The 15,206-nt window shown below is 40.1% G+C and overlaps 1 pseudogene; it reads right to left on the minus strand.

The window, feature by feature from the left end:
* Window positions 1-8,775: 8,775 nt before the first annotated feature.
* LOC116572748 lies at window positions 8,776-9,043 on the minus strand (annotated as a pseudogene).
* Window positions 9,044-15,206: the final 6,163 nt, after the last annotated feature.

Consider the following 15,206-nt stretch of genomic DNA (forward strand, 5'->3'; position numbering starts at 1 on the left):
CGGGATGCTCCCCTCACAACACTTCTTATTCAGCTCTGGGTGTGAAGCAAGGCAACTACCATCCCTCACTAATGTCTTGCGAAAGGAGAGCCCCTCCTTGGTGTCAGGGGAGATGCGTTCAGTCTGCGCATCAACAGGGCCAGGGCACTAAAGGACCGCGGATCACATTGTCTAGAAAGTTATTCCCTTTTCAATTCTCTTTCAGTTCTTCTGACTACTACAAGGAGAAAGTATTCTGACCCTAAATTCTCTGTTTATCAAAGAGCGGGTCCCACGCTCAAAGCCCTAGGTAAGCACTGGTATCTAACCAGAATTTATAGCATTGTTAAATTTTCATTGTTTAGTTTCATTGTTTATTGTTACTTTCTATTTAGGGCAAGTGAAAGTGGTTTTCTGTTTAAGGTAGAGACCCACAGTTTCCTTTTTAAGCAAGTGTATGTAAGTTTTTTAAAAATACATAAAGTAATAATTCAGATGAGACTGAGATAAAGCAAAATTCCAGAGGTACGTGAGGAATCACTGAAATGCACAGCAGTGTTTTCATCAGCTAGTGACAGCTACACACAGGAGTAAGTCCTTCACCAGAAAGCAGTGCGTTAGCTCTACCTCTGATTTAACACCTAGCTCACTTCCTCCATAGCACACAGAAAGCTGAGATAGTATTTATTGGCACCAGCTCTGTGTTGGGCTCTGTGCTAAGCATCTTATTCATATTACCACATTTAGTCCTCCCAAAATCTTTGCAAAACGGGCAGTAGGATCTGGAAATTGAATCTCAGAAACGTTATTTTGGCCAAGGTCACAAACTAATAGAGCACCAAAGATGCCAAAGTTTGAGCATTCCTAACTTGACTTTTAAAAACCACTTCAGGGGTGCCTGGGTGGCTCAGTGGGTTAAGCCTCTGCCTTTGGCTCAGGTCATGATCCCAGGGTCCTGGGATGGAGCCCTACATCGGGCTCCCTGCTCAATGGGGAGCCTGCTTCTCTCTCTCCCTCTGCTGCTCTGCTCAGTGGGGAGCCTGCTTCCTCCTCTCACTCTCTGCCTACTTGTGATCTCTGTCTGTCAAATAAATAAATAAAATCTTTAAAAATAAAATAAAATAAAAAATAAAAACCTCTTCAGAATTTAGCGTGTCCACACACCCCCCGAAATTTTATATCAAATTCAAGATTTCACAGAGATACTCTAAAAATTTAAGAGCCACTGTTATCATTATTTACAAAACACTCCCGTGTCTTGGATTATAATGTCCATGGCGGCAAATGCTCTGTCTTCTTGTATCTTTACTGTACACAGCTTAGTGCTTTATCTCCTCGGCCACTCGGGAATTAGTTGAGCCCAATCAGGCACACAGTTCAGTCTACCAGAATGGGGTGGGGGCGGCTTGGGAAGAGCTTCGCTTGGGTCAATCCTGCACACACATGGGTATTTTACTAGCCAGCTCCCTGGCACACACAGCCATAAGAGCCATCTTAAACAAGTGGCAAGCAGCCAACCAGGTAGACAAAGGAGGAAGATACAAAAACCCGGCTGGAAGTTAGCACAAGAAGCAGTACCTGGCAGATGAGCCCAGAAAGTCGTGCTTTCCTGTAGAGCTATTCCAGTCCAGTCTGCTTATCAGGCCGCCTGCTTCCGAGAAGCACTTGTGTTCAGGTAAAACATACTTCTCCTCCAGAGGCAGGCTGCAACACCCATGAAAAAGCTAACTACAAGAAGTGACTGGAAGTCTGGCAGCACTTTCCTACCTTTAAAAACTAAAATTAAAACAAAAACTTTCCATACCGCCCATGACTGCCTCTAATTTTGGCCTTCTCTCTGCCTCTCCTTTCACAGTCTTAAGAGGACAGTGGTCCCTTGCACACTCCTTCAGAGTTACTCTCTGCCCCTCCTCACTTACTGAAACTGCTCTTCTCAAATCAAAGTTGACATCCTTTTGGCCATGGCCCTTGTGGAGCTTTCCAGACATTATCTCGGCTGATCTTTCTAGGGCACTTAACATGGTCCACAGTTTCCTTTCCTTCCCCTTAAGTATTTTCTAGTACTTCAGTCTTCCTTACTTTTCATACCAGGCACTGTCTGTGATCTCAGCCACATGAAGGCTTCAGCTCTCACATAAAAACTCTCAAGTCCAACTAAGGTTATTTCCTTGAGCCCCAAACTCATACTTCGTCATGTCCAAAAGGGAATGCCAAGCAACACAGATCTGGAAGCCAGGAGAGAAGGCTAAGATGTCCTGGAGGGGAGAAGGCTCTACACCTCCTCCCTCCCAGTCCAATCAGATACTGAGTCCTAATTCCTTAAAATCACTCTAAATCATCTCCTCTTATCCATGCCCACCACATCCCTACCTTTACCCTCCCACCTGCTACAAGTTCTTGAGCAATTACTACGTGCCAAACCAAGCCAACTTGCATTTTCTCATCATCCCTCACTAGATAACTACAGTCGCCTGAATTTTGTGTAGTGCGTCATCTCTGTCACCCAATATTATGATTTTTCTAAAACTTCAAATATCCTCACATGACTACACACTGTTAAAATCTTGCAAGAGCTTTCTTTATGCTTCAGGGTAACGGTTACAGCTGCCTCCCCCTGATCTCAGCTGTTCTTCCTCAGCATCTCCATCCGCATGCCCTTCTCCATCTCTGTCGCAGGCACACCGTACAGCCGGCCAGCCTGAACTATTTGCAGTTCCCCACCCCCAAACACCAAGTCCATTGTCTTCCTACAGGCTGTCCCTACTGCCTAGAAAACCCCTACCCAATCCTCCAGTCCTTTGTCGCCTCCATTGTCTCTGTGGAATGAACTCCTATTCATCCAGCAAGACTCCATTCAGAAAATAAAACTTTAAGGAAGCCTCCCCTGACATCTTTTCAATTAAAATGTGGTTCAGGGTGGCCTAGCTGGCTAAATTGGTAATTTAGAGCCTGTGACTCTTGATCTTGGTTGGAGTCATGTGTTTGAGTTCCACATTGGGCATAGAGATTATCTTAAAAAACAAAATAAAATAAAATAAAAATATTTTAAATGTTCATCACCCTCTCTTTGTTCTTCTAAAACACCCTGCAGTGTGACTGTAATTATTTTGAAGAAAGGCCCACACTTTTCTGAATTCAGAAATCTTAAGCACGACAAAAATCAACCACCTATACCAAACTGATGTGAAGCCACTTATAGTCTTCATTCTGTTTAGTATGAATAGTCGCAGGTTTTAATTGTGAGGTACTACCCCAGAATCTTTTATGGGTGTTATGCGGTATATTGTATGTGCACCATATGAACATTCTAAAAATTCAGCATTGTGAAACACATCTGCCTTGAAAGGTTTCAGATAAGGTATATAGATCTATGTAAGCACTGCTTTCCTTGTCTGCCTCCCCTTTTAATCAAAAGCTTCTTGAAGCATCCAACTGTGTGTTTTTCATGTCCAAATCTCCAGTATCTAACACAATGTCAGGCTCCACAGAAGTTTGCTGAATAAATCTAGGATATATTTATGAACTTGGACTGTATTTCATAGGACTGATTCCCAAGGTCGAAACCCGATACCCTTCTTTGCTTCCCGCGTGGCTTTCCCTCCTCTGGGCTACACTATACCTTGCATGCACATCAGATTTCTCCCTGTATAATCATTGTTTGCATAACTGTGTCTGCAGTGAGATGGAGCCGGTTGAAAGTGAAGATGAGGATGGATTAATCTCTGTATTTCTGTGTTCACAGTAACCAGCACAATATCACACGCTTTACATCCTGGCTCAATACGCTGTTGAATGATAAATGGTAGGAAAAAAAAATCAAAGGAGGAGAGAGGAAGAAGGAAAGATGAAAAAGAATTTGGAAGAAGTCTGGGTGAAGATGATTTAATCACTATCAAGAGAACTCTAAAGAATATTCTGACCATCAGTCACGTCACAGTATTTGTCATATTTGTGCATCAACTTTATTATTTAATATTTTTATTTACATCATTACTTTTTAATCTAACAAACTTATTTATTTATTTATTTATTTTTAAGATTATTTATTTATTTATTTGACAGGCAGAGATTACAAGTAGGCAGAGAGGCAGGCAGAGAGAGAGAGGAGGAAGCAGGCTCCCTGCTGAGCAGAGAGCCCGATGTGGGGCTCGATCCCAGGACCCTGGGATCATGACCTGAGCCGAAGTCCAAAGCTTTAACCCACTGAGCCACCCAGGCGCCCCATAACAAATTTATTTTTAAAAGAAATATTACCTTACCGAATTAATGGAAAATCACTTTCACTTGCACCCAACAGGTATGATAAAAAAAAATATATTGTAGATTTGCTGATTTATTCTATATTCTGTCTGAGGCCCTCTCTCATCAATTAAAAAAATATGTAACAAGGGTTAAGAGGACACAAACACTGGCACTATATGTCAACTTTCTCCTCAATGTTAATGGAAGGAGTGAAAAAGAACTGCAAAGGGACAATCTTATGCAATTCGACATTTTTTAATACTTTGTCCTTAAGCCACCTAAAGTTACCTCAAGAACCACCATTGTAAGGATGATATGAACTTTCTTATCCTCACTCTGCTTCCACATTTATATATTTCTCCACAACCTCAATTAGACACTCTGTTCCTTCCAGAGCAATTTCTACTGCGGTTTGATTCAAACTCACAATTGTGGTTAAGCAGTAGGAATTTCCCACCTGGGCATTAGCAAAAGAGAAAAGTTGATTTCTTACACGGTTTTACAAAATCTGCAATAAACAGGGAAATAAGAGGGGCACCTGGGTGGCTCAGTGGGTTAAGCCCCTGCCTTCGGCTCAGGTCATGATCCTAGGGTCCTGGGATCAAGCCCCAAATCAGGCTCTCTACTCAGCAGGGAGCCTGCTTCTCTTTCTCTTTCTCCACCTGCCTCTCTGCCTACTTGTGATCTCTCTCTGTCAAATAAATGAATAAAATCTTAAAAAACAAACAAACAAACAAACAAACAGGGAAATAAGAGTTACTACAGGAAACTATTGCCTGTGAGAAAAAATTTTTTTAAGTTCAAGAGATTATGGTTAGTGAATATGTGTTTGTTTCCTAAGATTAGCAAGTAACAGAAAAACATTTCTCAAATAAAAAACATATTTGGTTACCGCTATCCATGGCTACTGTGACTGTGTATAAAAATATGTCCCTTAATTTGTAAATTTTATGAGAGAAAGCGGCTCACCAAGCACAAGGTTAAACCAAAATATTTTCCCTCTTGCGGTCTTTGGCCTTTCTCCCTATTTATGGTTTCAACAGTGTAGAAACTCATCCCCCTAATATACAATAAAGATGATGGGTTAGCCATATTTTTATCAAGGTCAACTGGAATGAGAAGGCAATGTTTATTTATTGAGTAAGTTTTGCAGTCCCATGTAAAATATGGTTAAATAACTTACTTTAGTGTCCACTTCCAGTACTTAATTCCTTAAATTTCTTTAACATTTGAAAGGAAATAGAAATTATTTGGGTATCCCCTATGGAACGGGAAATACTGTTTGACTCAACAAAGTATTTGAGATAACTAATTATTGATTTAAAAAACCCAATCACATGGATGCCTGGATGCCTCAAGTCAGTAAAGCATGCGACTCTTGATCTCAGGGTTGGGAGTTCAAGCCCCGGTTGCGTGTAGGGATTACTTAAAAATAAAATCTTGGGGCATCTGGGTGGCTCAGTTGGTTAAGCGACTGCCTTTGGCTCAGTTCATGATCCAGGGTCCTGGGATGGAGCCCCGCATCGGGCTCCCTGTTCAGTGGGGAGCCTACTTCTCTCTCTCCCTCTGCTGCTCTGTCTGCTTGTGCTCTCTTGTTTTCTCTAATAAATAAATAACATAAATTTCTCAAATAAATAAAAAATCTTAAAAAAAAAAACAATTACATAGTAGTTTACAAAATGGGATAATAAACTTCATAGTAATAATAAGTTTCATAATTATAATAAACTTCATAGTAGAGTTGCAGAAGAGAAAAGACCAGTGTGGTAAATTCTACCTTCTCACTACATTCTGAGTATGTCAACTTTTCATCGATTCCTCTTAGCTTTGGTCTGGGATTTCAAAAACATATAAAGTGATGGTAATATGAATGATGCTAACGTCATTGCTCAAGAATCCATAGAAATACCCCTGAAACAAATAATAAATTCATCATATGTTAATAAAAAAATTGAAAATTAAAAGAAAGAATAGATAGAAAAAGTTTCCATAAAGCAAAACTAATTAACAGTAGGAGATAAATTGGTAACTTTCAGCCCCATGTTAAGAAGGCAAGCTTTCCTTATTACTGTTGCCCAACTTCCCACTGAAATGATCTGTGTTGATTCTAGTTGAGGGTGCTTAGGAAAGTAAAGGAAAGGAAGACTTTGAATTGTTCATTGGTGTAGCATCTAGGTCACAAGAGGAAGATAATAAAAGAAAATGATACCTGAGGGACGCCTGGGTGGCTCAGTCAGTTAAGCATCTGCCTTCGGCTCAGGTCAGGATCCCAGGGGATCAAGTTTAGCGTAGGGCTCCTTGCTCAGTGGAGCGCCTGCTTCTCCCTCTGCCTGCCCCTCCCCCTGCTTGTGCTCTCTCTGTCTCTGACAAATAAGTAAATAAAATCTTGGAAGGAAGGAAGGAAGGAAGGACAGAAGGAAGGAGAAAGAGAAAAGGAAGGAAGGAAGGAAAGAATTAAGTAAGTTAAGAAAGAAAAAAAGGAAATGACACTTGAGAACCAGATGTGGGAAAATAAAAAGGAACAGACTTTCGTTTACAATGTTTTCTCTTTCCCCTTCATTCTCTCTTTAGTTCTCTCTCACTTCCTTTGCCCTTCTCTGTCCTGATTCTGCTAAATCAGAACCAAGCTCTCTTAATTCAGGTGTTTTCATCTTTGTCCTGAGCCAAAGGAAAAAAGAATCAAGGAGCTCCTTGACCTACTCCATGCACGCTTTGCTCCCAGCTCCCATAGAATTACCCGTGTTTTATAAACTCTTTCTAAGGCCTCGTTTGGGACTTCTGCATCAAGGTATTCTAACTGTATACCACAGTGTGATATAAAACCTTGCACTTCAAATCTGAGTTTCTTTAAAAAAGAAAACAGGTAAATAGGGGTGCCTCGGTGGCTCAGTGGGTTAAAGCCTCTGCCTTCCGCTCAGGTCATGATCCCAAGAGTCCTGGGATCCCACCCCGTATGGGGCTCTCTGCTCAGCGGGGAGTCTGCTTCCCCCTCTCTCTGCCTGCCTCTCCACCTGCTTGTGATCTCTGTCAAATAAATAAATAAAATCTTTAAAAAAAAAAAAAAAGAAAAATAAAGAAAATAGGTAAATAACTAAACTCAATTTGTTGAAAATGGAAACACACCAGCACAACTCCCCAACACTGCCCCCAACTTCTGCACCCTCCCGAGACCACCAAAACTTTTTGGTCACTAGGTCAATCCTGTAACTGATCGTTTGATTTTGCCCACTCTCCCCTTTGTCCACTCTTTCAAGAACAGTGTGTGTAGCTTGCTTAAATTTTATACTGAAAGTTTTAGAGAGCCGTGTGAAATACTTGTGGATACTCAGGAACCTGTAGAACCAGACTCAGGGATCACTGACTTAGTTAAAATGGATAACTACTGAAACAGTCTTCATGATCTTCGGTTCAGTCCTATCCCTTCTTTATAGTATTTTCATCGGTTTCCCCTTTGGAAAACTGGTGCTTCCACATATAATTGAGCAAGTTTCTCTACTGCAAAAGGGTGCCGCACCCAGGAGCCATTCACATCACGGTTAGAGTAGAGTTGAATATTTCTATCACACGGTTTTGGCAGACAGCCCTAAAAAAAAAAAAAAAAAAAAAAAAAAAAAAAATTTTAAATATATTTGCTACAGATGGAGATACAGTATTATAAAGAAGAGGGTCTGCCTTTTTTTTTTTAAGATTTTATTTATTCACTTGAGAGAGAGAACAAACAGTGGAGGAGGCAGAGGGAGAAGCAGGCTCCCCACTGAACAAGGAGCTCGATGTGGGGCTCTATCCCAGGACCCTGGGTCATGACATGAGCTGAAGGTAGACACTTAACCGACTGAGCCACCCAGGCATCCCAGGGTCTTCCTTTCTTCACACGAAGATACTCACATGCTGTCCTGCAGGTCTTCTCCCAAAGGGAACATCAAATTCAAAGTACCAAGAAAGCAGGAAGCGGTATATGTCTATCCCCACAGGTCCCAGCAGTTAGCACTGGCTCCAACGCAGGCTTAATGCTAAATTAATACTTGTTGACTGCCTGACTGAACTCTATTTCCATATGGATTTTCCAGTTCATTGAAATATATTACTTGGTAGGAATGCCTGGGTGGCTCAGTTGGTTGAGTGCCTGCCTTCGGCTCAGGTCATGATCCCAGGGTCCTGGGATCGATCCCTGCATCGCGTTCCCTGCTCAGCGGGAAACCTGCTTCTCCCTCTCCCACTCCCCCTGCTTGTGTTCCTTCTCTCTATATCAAAATAAATAAAATAAAATAAATAAATATATTACTTGGTCTCTCCATTACTTATCCTCTCTTACACTGAATTTATAAATCTGTAGTGAACGATTTTAACAAGACTGTTTTTTTTCAACTTTCATGCTTTTGCAGTTCTCTTTTAGAACAGAACAGGATGATTGATACCAGGTTTCATGGCTTTTGTGTTTCAAAACATTCCATTGAAGTCTGCATTTTGAATCATTTTATAAAATGACATTTACATGATATAGAACAAAGCCATGAATTCTTAAGAAATAATGACAAGTAACACAAAAAACAAAGGCTAGTACGCATACATTTTTACTTTGTGAACTTCCTTGTCATCACACTCCCTCTGTTTGTTGTAGTAATAGAAAGTATTGTCCCTTCTTTGGAGTTTCTTCACGTATCCTGTCTCTGGCCAACTGATCTACCATAGAAACTTGTTTCACCTGTTTGTATTCAATTTCATCCCAAGAGCCTGCTTGCTGAAATCTGTACAGATTTCCTATATCTTCTGACCATTTTTTGGCACGACTTACTGGTTTCGGTTTCACGTCAGAACTAGCCATGGCTAAAGAAAGAAGTCTTACTTCGAATTATTTCTCCTGGCTATTCCTGGTCCAGCTTCTACATCGAGATCTCAGTTCCGACTGCTTCCCTCTGCCTGGAATCGTCATGTTCCATTTATCCCCATGACTGGCTTCCTCATCTTGGTCTTTGTTAGTATCAACAAAACTATTGATAAATAGAATGGAAACATAAAGACATTATATAAATAATGTGATGTTATTTGTTGGTTTATAGGACAATGACATGTGAAGGTTATTTTAAAAGCTTGCTCTTGTTAATCACTTCTTTACAGGTGGGTCTCCTCTTTGGCAGAGCACTTGAAAAATATACCACATGACGTGCCACTAGTATTTCTCTGAAAGCACTGCTTCCGAGGTGTATAGATAGAGTACATCCGTCTTACATTCCTTCTAGTCTTCGTTACAATGTAGAGCAGGGTCAGTAAACTTTTTCTGTAAAGGGCCAGAGATTAAGTATTTTAGACCTTACAGACCATGTGATTTCTGTTACAACAAGTTGGGTACAACCTCACTGTTGTACAATGACAGCGGTCATACCTACCAGGTGAGCATGGTTATGCTCCCACGTACTAACGAGAACAAGTGGTGGGCCACACGAGCCGGTTTGCTGACTCCCAATCTAGACTGCCAGCATGCTATCCTTTTGCTTTGTAGTAGGCACTTTGTTTCATCTCAGGTAATCCCCCAAACAAATCTCCAAACTCCGTAAAACGGGTGAGGAAATTAGCGCTCAGCAAGCTGACTTTACCAGCTTTGCTTTGCTGGTGAGTCAAGTAGTTGGGTCTGTCTAGATCATAGGTCTCTCCTTGCTTAGAAGTCACCATCTCTGACCCAGAATACCTGCCCTTGCATCCTAACTGGTCTTCTTGCTTCCCTCCTCCTTCCTAAAATTCACCCTTGTCACAACATCGAGAATGTTCTTTTTTAAACGTAAATTAGAACACATGACTCCTCTACTTAAAACCCTCCTGTGGCTTCTATTGCCTTTGGAATTAAAACTTAAACTCCTTATCCTGCCTCTGAAACCTGCCATTGGCTTGGCGCCTGCCTGCCACTCTGACCTCACCCAGTGCCCTATTACTCTTCTGCAGGCTCCAGCCCCACCAGCCTAAATGCTGTTTCTGAAATGAGACCCTTCGGCTCGTGGCTTCTCTACCTGATGCACCATCTGCCGGAAGCATCTTCCAGGCCCTTCCCCCAGGTCTTCCTGCTACCTCCTCCTTCTTGTCAAGTAGATGTTAACCTCAAGATTGTTTTCCCCAGAAGCCTTCCAGGATCCTGCAGCCTATGCTTCCTCATCAATCGTGTTTTTCTTTGTACAGTGTTCATTCCTATGCCAACTCTCTAGTTCTCTGTTCATTGCCTGTCTGTCCCTCTAGAATGTAAGTTCTATAGTCTTTTTCCTTTTTATTCGCTGTTGTATGATTAGAACATCCAGTGGTGCATGATATTTATTAAAGACTCAAGAAATATTTATAAACATCTGCTTAATGAAAGTTTATTAACAAAAATCCCATGCTCTTCCTCACAATTTACTACTTCCCAGGACTGGCTGAGGCTATTTCTCATGAATCACATTCTAACGGTTGGGAAACCATTTGGTTTGTGTTGTTCCATCCATATTCCTTAACTTGTATTTATTACCCCACGAACATAAGCAGACAAAAACAAACCATGCTAACTACATTGGCCAGTTAGTACAATGCAAAGATGATGCTATGCTCCCTTTAAAGAACAATACTGTTGAAAGTGACAGCCTCATCTTAATAGTGCTTAAATTCTATTGTTTAGATAAGCAGCCTTTCTGTGCAGTTTAACCCTAGAATGCCATTCTTCAAAGGTCTCATTAAAAAATGAAAAAGATATGGTCTGTATGGAATAAAGAAACTTTCATTTCAGACCAAGTTCAGAATTTTTTTCCATAACTATGTCTTACCATGAATATGATCATATGTATTTCAATTCTTAACTTGATTACAGGTCTTCACAAGTAGGGACCACATTTCATTTCATTCCTGTAATGTTCAACACACAGACATTTAATAAATACTTAATGTCTTAAATAAAAAATCAGGAAGGGGAGGAAACAGTGGAAGTGATTGATTTCAAGGCAGTCGAAAGTCTTCTGAATCACCAGCCTGTTAAAAGGAAGCAAAAACCCTTTGATTTGGGATACTGAAGAGCATAGTTGTGATTTAAAAAAAAAAAAAAAGTTAGGATCAGGATTTAGAGGGACCCCTCTCAGGGAGCAAGAATTCTTGTCCCCTTACAGGTCCTTCTGGCTGGACTAAGAAACAAATTGACATGAGACACATTAACAGGAAAAAATCAAATTTAATAGGCATACGTATGGGGAATCCACACAGACATGGAAATGCCAAAGATAGTCAGGCAAATGAGGTTATACATGTCATTCTGAACTAAGCAGAAGGACGTAAGGATCTGGAACCTCAGAGAAAAAGAATGCATTTCCAAGCAACAGAAGAGCAGATGTTTGGTAATTAGATGTTTGCCCTGCGATCTCTGGTAGGTCACTCAGATAACATTTATCTCTGTTAAAAACTCTTATCTGAGGAAAGAGCTCCAATTTGGATTCTTCTGTGTAGTTAAGTGAGGGGCAAAGTTTTCCTTGAACCAGCAGGGTCTCAAATGCTTTTAGCTCAAAATGATTTTCATGTCCAAGTGCCACGTTCAGAGGGTGAAGGGTCTGAACCCCTCCAGCTCCCTCATCTGAAACTTCCATAGGAGTTTCACAATTAAAAGTTGAGCTGGGGGCTTCTGGGTGGCTCAGTTGGTTAAGCATCTGCCTTTGGCTCAGGTCATGACCCCAGAGTCCTGGGATTGAACCCCACAACTAGCTCCTTGCTCAACGGGGAGCATGCTTCTCCCTCTCCCACTCCCCCTGCTGTGTTTCTTCTCTCCCTGTCTCTCTCTCTCTGTCAAATAAATAAATAAAAATCTTAAAAAAAAAAAAGTTGAGGTGGTAGGTTGTTTCATCTTACTGATCCAGTCTCTTAGTTCTGACAATAGATCAGTTCAGACAAACTCATTTCGGGAGGCACAATGTAGGCACATTCTCGAAGTTAGACCTATGGTTCAAGTACTCAAGTATTTAAAAAGAGGCATTTCTCGAAAAACAAAAGAAAAACAATGGTTAATGACCAGATCAAATGTAAGACAGTTTCTGAGTTCTGAGGGCTGCCAGTTGAGAAGACTTCTAGATGTCAGACTTGAAGAATCTTAAGACAGAGTAAGGGTGGGTAGTGCAATTTGGCAGATCTTCCTGATTTATGGTTCAAATGTCTCCAGTGATCTTTCTGAGTGGCTCATAGAGCAATAGAGCAAAGACTGTCTATGCGTGAGTTCTTACGGTGATTGCTTCGCATCAAGCCGTTTATATTTAGCTTGCAGGGTTTCAGGAAAAAGAGAGTTTTAGTCCTCAACCGATTCTAAGTCAGAAAGGTAGGAGAAAAATCAAAATGTTAGAAGGAGATTTGTAGCTAGGCATTGAAGAACACTAGAAGAAATTAAGATCTAGTCCATTTTATGATGAATTGTAATAAAAATGTAGGATCTACAAAGAAGTGCCAATGACATGTATTTTCTCTATATAAGCACTCTCATTTTCACCAAAGATAGCCAGATTAGGACTAATTTGCTTGCAAAATAAGTCTAGTTTAAAAAAAACCTCAGCCTAATTATTTACATAAATGCATCAAGAACAGTAATTGACCATATAGACGCTTTAGAACTTGCTTTGTTGGAACTTTCCATAAGGAATTGCTAGATTGAGCTTTAAATAGCCTCTTAAGGCCAGAAGCCAAGCCACATAGTTGCCATCAGATTTCACCTGCAATGCCTATAGATTTGGGTGAATTTCTCTCTTCTCGAAGTCCCCAGTATCCTGAGGTTCCTGCCCTGCCAGGAAGTGACCTTCTTTACTTCCCTAGTAAGGCTTCTAGGAACTCTATAAGCAAGGTATAAGTGTGATATTTCTAAGGAGGCTTTATTGGCTCCATAAAGCCAATCTTAGTTCTTTAAAACTGTCTGATTATATCTTAGCCTATGCAGGTCCTTCAGATATGACCTTCCAATCAAAGCCTTGGGAATATAACCAGTGTTATCATTTGTATCATGTCATAAGGATAACAGATTCTTATTGAAACTTACAGAAATAGAAGATGCCTGGGTGGCTCAGTTGGTTGGGCATCTGCCTTTGGCTCAGGTCATCATCCCAGGAACTTGGAATCGAGTCCCACATTGGGCTCCTTGCCCAGTAGGGAGCCTGCTTCTGCCTCTGCCTGCTGCTCCCCCTGCTTGTGATCATCCCCTCTCTCTGACAAATAAAATAAATATATTGCCATAAAAATACTCACTGAGAATTCTCACTGAGAGTTTCTGAATTCTAGAAGGATCTGGAAGGAAGAAAAGATAAATGTTTTAATTTGCTTACAAAGGTATATTTGATTAAATTGCTATAAGTGAGTTAGCTTAAGAGAACAAGTTTTCTTAAATCTGAAGAAAACCTTTTTTAAAAGGTCAGCAAAATCTCAAACAAAAAGTCACTGGAAGTATAATTATCTTCCTCAGTTCATTGAGTCTCATGTTATTAATTCTTGTTCTGTGTGAATCCAGTTTTTCCACTCCTTCTGGAAATTTTTAGCTGGTTCAGTTTTATGATCTTAAGCTTATCAGAAAACTGTACTCAGAGTTTTTTTTTTCATGGGTCTCACTGAAGATGAAGCAGACTTGCAGGAATAGAAGCATCTGAGTAAAAGTATAACTATTAATGATAAAAGACTTGAAAATAGCCATGGTTAAAGACCTGATTTTTTTTTTTTAAGATTTTGTTTATTTATTTGACAGGCAAAGATCACAAGTAGGCAGAGAGGTAGGCAGAGAGAGAGGAGGAAGCAGGCTCCCTGCTGAGCAGAGAACCCAATGCGGGGCTCGATCCCAGGACCCTGAGATCATGACCTGAGCTGAAGCCTGAGGCTTTATTTAACCCACTGAGCCACCCAGGTGCCCCAAATATCTGATTTGACTATACTCTATGCCTGAAAATAATATAACATTATTATTATTTTAACTCTACTGGAATTAAAATTTAAAAACTTAATAACAAAAAACACAACATACACAGCAGACAACATACACAGCACACACGCACAATTTACACATATACCATACACAATCCATACAAGAACACAAATAGAACACAAAGACACACACAAATACATCTGATTTGAGTTCATTATAATGCAACTGACGGGGCGCCTGGGTAGCTCAGTGGGTTAAGCCATTGCCTTTGGCTCAGGTAGTGGTCTCAGGGTCCTGGGATCGAGTCCCGCGTCGGGCTCTCTGCTCAGCAGGGAGCCTGCTTCCCTCTCTCTCTCTCTCTGCCTGCCTCTCTGCCTACTTGTGATCTCTCTCTATCAAATAAATAAATAAAATCTTTAAAAAAAAATAATGCAACTGACAAGGAAATGTGGTTATTTTTGTGGCATAGAACACCTCAAGATAGTAACATACCAGGATATGGGCATCTGGATGACTCAGTCGGTTCAGCCTGCAACTTTTGATTTTGACTCAGGTCATGATCTCAGGGTCGTGAGATCGAAACCCATGTAGGGCTCCACCCCGGGCATCTCTCCCTCACCCTCTGCCCTTCACCTCCCTCCCGCACCTTGTGTGTGTGCTCTCTCTAAAATATAATATATAAAAATAAAAATATATATAAATCAAATATAAAAACATAATAATATAAATATAATAATATATTAATAATACAATAATTAAAATATTTATAATATTATATATTAAATATATAAATAAATAAAATATAATGATAAATAAAAATGATAATATAATAATATATTATTATATATAGTAAAGCTATAATAAAATATATAAATATATAATATAAATATATATAATAAAATATAATGTTAAAATATAAATAATAATGTAATATATAATAATAATAAAATAAAAATATAATATATTGCCGTAAAAGTACTCACTGAGTGTCGCTCTCGCCAGCAAGAACGACCCGCAAACGTGATGAGGAGCAAACTTCTTTATTAGGGTTTCTTTTAGCGTCTCTTTGTTCTCCCTCTTCTACAAGCAAGTTCTGGCAATA

Source organism: Mustela erminea, chromosome 14 (assembly GCF_009829155.1).
Source record: "Mustela erminea isolate mMusErm1 chromosome 14, mMusErm1.Pri, whole genome shotgun sequence".
NCBI classification, from domain to species: Eukaryota; Metazoa; Chordata; class Mammalia; order Carnivora; family Mustelidae; genus Mustela; species Mustela erminea.